At 39.9% G+C, this 10,121-nt stretch overlaps 1 pseudogene; it reads left to right on the top strand.

Annotated features, from left to right (window-relative positions):
* Positions 1-1,246: 1,246 nt before the first annotated feature.
* LOC110311124 lies at positions 1,247-1,489 on the top strand (annotated as a pseudogene).
* The last annotated feature ends 8,632 nt before the right edge of the window (positions 1,490-10,121 follow it).

The raw sequence follows: 10,121 nt of genomic DNA on the forward strand, positions 1-10,121 counted from the left end.
CGAAGCTAAAAAGTTCCCTCTTCTCTCTCCACTACTTTATGCATGCATGCCTTGCTTGCATCAGGATCTCAGACCCTCCATAGGTGTGCATGCTAAGGACAGGGTAATGGCTTGGAATTATTCTACCCCTACCCTTGATTCTTGTAGCTACAGTGACCACTAGAGATTAAGCAAGAAAAAAGTCATGGCTAAAGATTAACAAAGTTCATGTCAGTTGAGTTGCTCGAAGGACAGGGAACAGGAAGAATATGGTTGGCACTGGGCATGGTTTCTACCCAGACCTCCTTAGACAGTGAGCCCTGAGGGAAGAGTGACTGGCTTCTGAGCTCTATGTACTTCCCTTCTCTTCCCTTCTGCCTCAGTTTCCTTCATTTAAAACGCCTGCCAGGGACTGTGTAGGAGTGGCTTCTGGCTGAAGTCAAGCAACATTCCTCTTAGATAATGTGCTCACATGAGCAAGGGAGAGCAGAGCACAGTCAGCCCTAAGATGTCTTACTCCATACCATCCTAGACTGTGCTTGGCTGGTGGAGCTAAGAGCCAGGACTGATACATCTTGTTTAAAACACCCCAGTATGCCTCTGTGGGCAAGGGAGCCATGGAAACTGAACAGGTGTCCCAGGAGTGAGAGATGGCAAGAATAAGCAGGAACTGCCCTCAAAATAACTGCCCTCAATCCTGGAACTCACATAGGTCCACAGGCGACTGACCCCCTCTGTGGCTTTAGAGGACAGAAGTTGTTTTAGATGATACTTGTTGATCCCATCCATTTCATGATAGCTGTGCCTTAGTAAGTTCCTTACTCAGTGAGAGGTGTCAGAGTCACTTCATTAAGCCCAGCCTGGCTGTGGGTCAGTCACAGTCACCTGTTCATCCAGTGTGTTGGGATGTCTGGAGGGCCCAGCAATGAGAATATATACGAGTTTCTGTTCCCAAAGCAATTCAACTTCAGGCAGTGGGGTCTCTCGAGATGGTTCAAGGCCACCGAGAGGAGTACTCCTACCATGAAAAAAGCTGATTCAAAGTGCTCTCCTCTTCTGGGGCTAATCTATGATGAGGATTTCAAGGTCTCTTACCTTTATAACTATAAATCTGCAAGGGCTGTGAAGCCTATCTATATCTAAATTAACTACATCTACATTAACAGTGTTCAATGGTGCCTCATTCAAGTTGATGCGCAGGCCCTAGGCAGACATGGAGCCCCTTGCGCCCCATTTCCTGCTCCTATTTTCTCCTCCACATGCCGGCAGGATGGCCCACAAGCATATCTACTACTCAGACAAGTACTTCGATGAGCACTACGAGTACCAGCATGTCATGTTACCCAGAGAACTCTCTAAACAAGTACCCAAGACTCATCTGATGTCGGAAGAGGAATGAAGGAGACTTGGTGTCCGACAGAGTCTAGGATGAGTTCATTACATGGTTTATGAGCCAGAACCGCATAGTCTTCTCTGTAGACGACCTCTTCCAAAAGAACAACAAAAATGAAGTACAGCTGGGATCATCTAACCTTTTTCAAATTTAATGTATGTGCATATATAAGGTAGTATTCAGTGAATACTTGAAAAAAAAATGTACAAACCTTTCATCCATACCTGTGCATGAGCTGTGTTCGTCACAGCAACAGAGCTCAGGTAAATGTAACCAACAGCAAGTAGATTATATTAAGTTGTTAAAGATAAATTTTCTTGTAGTTTTTTCTTAATATAAATGCCTGTTTTACTTTACCTGTTTAGTTAACTAAAGTTTATATACTGTATTTTAAAAAAATACAGTGTTCGCTGGAGATCATTTCACCTTTCCCCTCCATGTAAGGGAAGTCCCGCCCACGGCTGTAGAAGGTGGCAAGTGATGGAATATTGTGTTTGCCTTGCTGGACTGATGTCCATTTCTCTACTATTAAAACCCGGGGCTCTTCCACAGTTACTCTGTAGACAGCTGTGCACTGCTGCTCTGGTTCAGTTTTATGCAGAAGCAAGTCATTGCACTCAACCACCCTCATGCCTTTGCCTCACTTTCTCATTCTTGCTGTGTTCCCTCGGATGATAAGTCACAAAAATATGACTAGGTAGACAGATAGTTTCAGAGCCTGTATATAGCCACAAAGTAATATAATTGACAAATCCAGCAATATAATAGATTAGTCAGACTGGTATATATATGTGTGTGTATATATATATATATATATATATATAATTATATATATATGTGTGTGTGTATATATATATAATTATATATGTATATATAATTATATATATATATATATACACACATATATATACCAGTCTGACTAATCTATTATATATTTAATTATATTACATAATTAAAATGTGTAAGAAGTCCAGAAAACACACTACTGGAAAAATCATTTCCAAATATTATGATTTAGTGAGCTACATGGTTGATTTCCCTGCTCTGAAATGAGACATGTCTCCATACAATGTTAACTCAGAATTGTTTCCAAAGCAGACCATTGAATCCATATCTTGAAACAAGTTCAGAGGCTGAGGAGAGGGCTCAGGAGTAAAATGCCTGCAAATGAGAATGAGAAATTGAGTTTGGATCTGCAGAGACCAAGTGAAAATCAGTCATGATGGTGACTGCCTGTAACTAGAACACTGGATGAAGTCAGGTGGGTCCCTAGAGTTTGTTGGTCAATCAGCCTCACCCAGTTGATGCAAGTTGGGCTGGGTGAGAAACATGGAGCCAAAAACAGCAGAGAGCAATCAAGGAAGGCAATCAACATTGACCTCTGGTCTCTACATAGAGGTGTATACTAGTGGAAACCCATGCATACACCCACACAAATATACATACAACATGAAAGAAAAGGAGAGGGGAGGAAAGGGAGGAAGAGAAGGAATGGGAGGAGAAAGAAGGGGAGGGAGAGGAGGAAAGTAAAAGAATTGAGTACAAAGAAATACAGGTTAGAAGTCTACACTTGTCTCTGTTTGATTATGTGTGACTTGTTCTACCCAGCACAACTCAAAGTCTGTTTGAGTAGCAGACCAGAAAAATAATAGTCAACAAAGCAAGGGGCTAGGAGTGGATGATTCATAAACGTTAAGTGGACATACTTAAGTCTCAATTACATTTATTCATTGCTCCACAAAGTTAGAAGGAACCAATGGAAATACTCTTGACACACAGAAATCTTAAGCTCTTTAAGAGGCCACTTGCTCTTGTGGTTGATGGAAGGAATGAAGAGAGGGTGCAGAAGCACACAAATGTTAACTGAGCCCAGTTCACTGGCACAATCAACCAACCTACAACTCACTCAAATGGGGCCAAAAGGATTTAGCAATTGTATTTATTTATTTATAAGCTAGTAAGGACTTGTTTGAAATAATTTGAAATAATACCATGCATCCTATCAGATCACCACGGACTAAGGCTGGTCTTCAATAGGAATAAAAACAACAGAAATCCCACATACACATGGAAGCTGAACAAAGCTGAGCAATGGTAACTTGGTCAAGGAAGAAATAAAGAAATTAAAGACTTTTTAGAAATTAATGAAAATGAAGGCACAACATACCCATACTCATGGGATACAATGAAAGCAGTGCTAGGAGGAAAACTCAGTTCTCGGTGCCTCCAAAAAGAAACTGGAGAAAACATACACCAGCAGCTTAACAGCACACCTAAAAGCTCTAGACAAGAAGAAGCAAATACATCCAAGAGGAGTAGACTGCAGGAAATAATCAAACTCAGGGCTGAAATCAACCAAGGAGAAACAAAAAGAAATATAAAAAGAATCAACCAATCCAGGAGCTGGTTCTTTGAGAAAATCAACAAGATAGATTAAACCCTTAGCCAGACTAACCAGAGGGCACAGAGACAGTTTTCAAATGAATAAAATCAGAACTGAAAAGAGATACATAAAAACAGAAACCTATGAAATTCAAAATATCATCAGATCCTACTACAAAAGTCTATATTCAACAAAACTTGGAGATCTGGATGAAATGGACAATTTTCTAGACAGATACCAAATACCAAAGTTAAATCAGGATCAGATAAACCATCTAAACAGTCCCATAACCCCTAAAGAAATAGAAGCAATCATTAAAAGTCTCCATAATAAAAAAATCTCAGGACCAGATTGGTTCAGTGCAGAATTCTATCAGACCATCAAAGAAGACCTAATACCAATACTCTTCAAACTATTCCACAAAATAAAAAGAAAAGGAATACTATCCAATTCATTGTATGAAGCCACAGTTACACTGCGTATTCTCCCTTGGAGATGGAATGGTTTCTGTCTAATCAGGAACTTTTCACAGTTTCCTTTAATAGAGGACTTCATAAGAGATTTTTTTCTACTTCTATCATGTTTAATGCTCCAAATATATTTTTTAAACTGGTTGAGTGCATATTAGTTTTAGTTTCAGAAGATATCATACATATCTAAGTGGCATTTAACTATTATAAATTATTTTGATGACTTAAAAAATGCCAATACTGAATTGTATATTTTAAAATAAATTTTATTAGTTTAATAAAAAAATTAAAGAGAGAGAGAGAGAGAGAAAGAAAGAAAGAAAGAAAGAAAGAAAGAAAGAAAGAAAGAAAGAGATAAAGAAAATATAAGCAATAAAAGTCCCTAAAGCCCCATAACACACCAAAGCATTTTCAGCCTCAGTCATCCAGGCTCAGGATTCTTGGACAATCATTGCAAACTCTTTAGATCACATCCTGATAATATCATCCTCAGTGAGGTAACCCAGTCACAAAAGAACACACATTGTATGTACTCACTGATAAGTGGATATTAGAAGAAAAAAAAAAAAAAAAAAAAAAAGCTCTGAATACCCACAATACAATTCATAGACCATATGAAACCCAAGAAAGAAGACCAAAGTGTGGATGTTTCGGTTCTACTCAGAAGTGGGGAAGAGAATAATCACAGGAGGTAGAGTGAGGGAGGGTTATAGGAGGCAGAGAAGAGGAGGTGAGAAATGGGAGGGCAGGATCAGGCGAGGGAGGAGACAGGGAAGAAGAACAGAGGGTCAGAAATTTGAATGGTGGTGTAGTAGCCATGGGGGATGGGGAACTCGGCCATAGCCACCAGAAATCCCCAGATGCCAGGGACCCAAGAGGTTCCCAGGACCCAACAGGGATGACATTAGCCAAAATACCCAACAAAGGGGAGAAAGAATCTGTAGGGACTATATCCAGTAGACAGGCACTGCCCCCAGTTGAGGGATAGAGCGACCCACCCATCTCAAAAATATTAATCTAGAATTGCTCCTGCTAAAAGGAAATGCAGAGACAAAATGTGGAGCGGAAACTGAAGGAAAGGCCATCCAGAGACTGCCCCACCTACGGGACTGAGGACTCCAAACCCAGACATTATTGCTGATGCCAAGAAGTGCTTGCTGAGAGGTGCCTAGTATAGTGTCCCCTGAGAGGCTCTGCCAGAGCCTGACCAATACAGATGCATGCAGCGCAGGGACTCCAATGGAGGAGTTAGGGGAAGAACTGAAGGAGCTGAAGGGATTAGCAACCCCACAAAAAGAACAACAATATCAACCAACCAGATCCCCAACACTCCCAAGGACTAAACCACCAACTAAAGAGTACAGGTGGAGGGACCCATGGCTCCAGCTGTATAGCAGAGGATGCCCTTATCTGGCATCAATGGGAGGGAATCCCCTTGATCCTGTAGAGGCTTGCTGACCCGGTGTCGGGGAATGCTAAGGCACTGAGACAGGAGGGGATGGCAGGGAGCACCCTCATAGAAGCAGGTGGGGGGGGGGGTAGGGGGTTTAACTGGGAAGAGAGATAACATTTGGAATGTAAATAAATAAAATAGCCAATAAAATTTTTTAAAGAAGAAAGAAAAATATTTTTATATATCTTTTGCCATGTTTAAGCTTGCTTTTAATTGGAGCTTTTTTTCTTTTTTGGAAATGTAAGCATGAATTAAGATACATGAAGTGTCACTAATTGAAATACATACTTCATACCATGATTTGAATAAATGAGTCTTTAATTATCTTGTTGAATAATGTGTTCCTCCAGTGTAAACACATTTCAGAAATGGTCATTGCCACTGTGGACATGAACATTAGTATTCCTGCCCCAGAAGACGATTAGATTCTATTCAAATAAACTTCCTGGTTTACCTCTGAACTATCATTAGACAGGAGAACTCTTGAATCTTAGTGGCCTTCATAGAAATATCACAAGCAAGACAGCAAAAATTAAGCTGTCCTAAATCTGCCTGTCCCAGGGGTATTTTTGAAAATGTGTTGACTATTTTTTGAGAATTTCATATAGTGTTTTCTGAGCATATTTTCAGGAGAATACCATAGGGAGTTGGGCAGAAAAGCTTCGAGATTTTCCCATGTGTCTTGACTTTCTGTATTTCACTCAGCTAAGGGCTGAGAACTTTTTTCTTTGAAAGAACAATTCTTTGATTCTTAAGAAAATGAAAAGATGATTATTTCCCATGTGGTTGGTTAAGTAGAAACACTATCTGTGTGTACATGCTGTGTTTCAAAGAGAAAGAGAGAAAAGTGTGTGTGAGTGAGACAGACAGACAGACAGACACAGAGACAGAGATAAAGAGAGACAATGACATAGAGAGAGACAGAGAGATTTTAGTGCTGTGACTGCTAAAAGAGGCATAGGGTAATTTTCCCTTTCCATAAGATCACCAGTTCTTGGGTTGCAGAGGAAATATTGACAGAATCTGAAACATCACTGAGTGCTATCAACAGCTTCCTCAGATACCTCAAAGGCTGCTAGACTGCACTCGCGCCCACCAATCCTCCTTAGTGACCAACCATCTTAGAAAGAGCTGGAATTCACACTGCATTTTTACAAAGGAAAGGTCACAGGACGCTTGAGTTAAAGGAATCTTGAAAATATCTAACTCACAACTTCGTAGTTCAAGCCTTCAGTTTTAGGGATCAAGCGAATATGAAAACATGAAAGGTGTTCCTAAGCATATCATTAGAACATTGTTATTGTATTGTTGTTGTAAATGGGTATGTAGTGCAGAAAATAAATTGAAAAAGAAAAAGAAAAAAAAAAAAACCTCCTCTTACCCATTTCTGCTGTGATAGAAATTAAGGGTTTGATTTTGGAGTGTTGTTGTTGTTGTTGTTTTCCCCTATGTTTAGGTTGAAAAATTCTGCTGCAGTAGGCACTCCTTGTTATAAAAATTCCTGGTGGCACACACTAAATCTCAGCATTCAGGAGGCAGATACAAGCCAATCTCTATGGCATCAAGGCCAGACTGTCCACATACTGAGTTCCAGACCAACCAGGGCTACATAATGAGACCTTTTCTCACAAAAACCAAAAAAACCAACAAAAAACAAACAAACAAACAAACAAAAAAACAAAAACAAAAAAGTACATAAAAATGCTAGATACATGAATTACAGTAAAAAAAACAATAAATTCTGTTCTCTCCTTCTAACCTACATTTTCACTCCATATCTGTACTCGTTTTTTTTTTTTTTTTTTTGTCAAAATCCCTTTTGTCAGATATAATGATTTGGATCTGAAATGTTCTGCAAAAGCTGACGTGTTGAAGGCATCAGGTTCAGCGGTCTTCAGAAGTCAGGCCTGTTGGGATGTGGTTGGACCAGGAGGACTCTGGCATTCTCTGTAGATGAATCCATTATGCAAGTTCCACGTTCTCATAGCCCATTCAATATGCACTAATTAGTCAAGTGCTGATGAAGGCAGTGCTCTGGCTTCCAGCCACCTCTCAATAGTGCTGCCACATGGGACCAAGCTTTCAACAACAGGAGCCTTTGACAGAGCATTTAATATGTGAATCATAACAACATCTAACTTAAAGGGTACTTGGGACATCTTAGTAGTCCAACTGCCTCACAATGTAACTGAGCTAGAATGTTTTCAAGCCAAATCCCTAGTTACAGAACACAGCACTGTGATTGGTCCAGAATGATCAAATTATCACCTCTCCAATCAGCGTTCACATCATTAGCTTAACTTGACACCTAAAGCAAGAAAAGCTAAGGCAAGAACAGCTGATGAGAATGCCACTGCCCGCTAGGAAGAACAGGGCCTACCTATTAGAGTACACAGCATCATTGCAAGTCCATAGGACTTCACAGCTGGTGTTCTGCAATGAGTGTGTTTCATTACACTATGGTGAAGCTGCAGAGAAAGCACTTGCTGCAGTTCCAGACGACTGGAGTTCAGTTCCCAGCACCCACATAAGGCAGCTCATAACTGCCTGCAACTCAAGAGCTAGGGGATTTGAAGCCTCTGGTCTCTTTAAACAACTGTATTCACATGCACATAACCACATCTGTGCACACACACACACACACACACACACACACATACACACACGCCTATATGTAACTAAAAAATAATAATCTTAAAAATGCACCTTTAAAAGAAGCCATTGTCATTTAATGTGTTAATGTAAAGGGGTAATTAAGAAAAAATAATATTTTAATCCACTTTTCAAATTTCTGTATATACCCATAGCTCCACACACCTCCCATTATTAGTCAAATTTCTGCTGTAACTTGTGTCATCAAATACTGTTGTCCTGCAATGTATACCTATACTTAGTTCCTTCTCTAAACACAACAAATTCTCATGACACAAATAACCCAAAGTCTGAGGAAATTTTGTGCTGTGAAATTATACTACGTTTAACTTTTTCAAGTGAACAGTTTCAGATTATAGTTTCAAACAGGAGCAAGGATGGGTGGTTAAAAACAGGAAGTTCCATGAGTAAACTTGAAACCAGTGAAAATGCAGAAGACAATCAGGGAAATTCAGAAAAATCTGAAATTGTCCACAGATGTGACAGTTATAGACTGTTTCCTCTGTTTTCCCATGTGAGCCTGGACTGAAAACCTTGATTAGAACAGCCTACCAGACAGGCTGCAGATGAACAGACAGTGGCCACAAGCTGTCCTCACTTGCCAGCTAAAAGAATTTTTGTCATGGGGTGGTTTGAATTAAGAATTGTTAGTGTTGTTAAAGAGAAATTGGATAAGACCGTGAATTTCACAGAATTACTGAAAACCCAACCATACAAAGACTAAGCACGCCCAACATTTAATGAAAAGCACAATCCAAATGAGCCAAGTTCATGAAGTTTTCCTCAAAGGGTATTTCAGACACACGAACTGTCTTAGTTAGGATTTTACAGCTGTGAACAGACACCATGACCAAGGGAAGTCTTATAAAGGACAACATTTAATTGGGGCTGGCTTATAGGGTCAGAGGTTCAGTCCATTAGCATCAAAGCAAGAGCATGGCAACATCCAGGAAGGCATGATACAGGAGGAGCTGAGGACTCTACATCTTCATCTGAAAGCTTCTAGTGGAAATACTGACTTCCAGGCAGCTAGGGTGAGGGTTTTAAGCCCATGCCCACAGTGACATACCTATTCCAACATGGCCTCACCTCTTTATAGTGCCACTCCTTGGGCTAAGCATATACAAACTTACAAACTATCACGCTTAGGAAATACAGACAATATGTTATTGGCAAGTGGGGTTTTGAACTCTGGGAGAAGGAATGGAGACTAGAATGAATGACTTAGAGTAAGGAAAACTTTTGAATCAGAATTTCAAATTACTCATTTTCATAGTCCAAAAATCACACATGCTATTGGTGTGATTGAAGTTAATGAGGTTTTTTCCCCCAATCTTGAACTTCAATTAAGAGATCAATATCAACAATTTGATATTTCTTTGTCTCTGTTTGCTATGTTCATTGCAGTATGTTTGGTGATAAAATGGTGAGTGGGCACATTTTGCCTGAGTTACATGCTTGCGCTTAAATGTAAACACGCAAAGCCATAGGAGTGACAACTGTAGGCAGGCCATTGCAAAGCCTGAACGTCGGGTAACTTGTGTAAAACACATGGGGATCTCTGCTTCTCAGAGGCTGCCTTCCGACTTCCAAAGCACTCAGTAGTACAGTCAGTGTACTACTTCTCATTTAAAAAAAAAAAAAAAAACTCTTGATGAAATCAAATTTCTTTCAACCACGTAGATTATATATTGTCTTCAGCAACAGATGGGGGTGATTGGGGTTACGTTGCTGTTTTTCATCTTGAAGAATGTTTTAAAACTTGCATACTCTGCCCATCCAAAGACCATT

This window comes from Mus caroli, chromosome 16 (genome assembly GCF_900094665.2).
Source record: "Mus caroli chromosome 16, CAROLI_EIJ_v1.1, whole genome shotgun sequence".
In the NCBI taxonomy this organism is placed as follows: domain Eukaryota; kingdom Metazoa; phylum Chordata; class Mammalia; order Rodentia; family Muridae; genus Mus; species Mus caroli.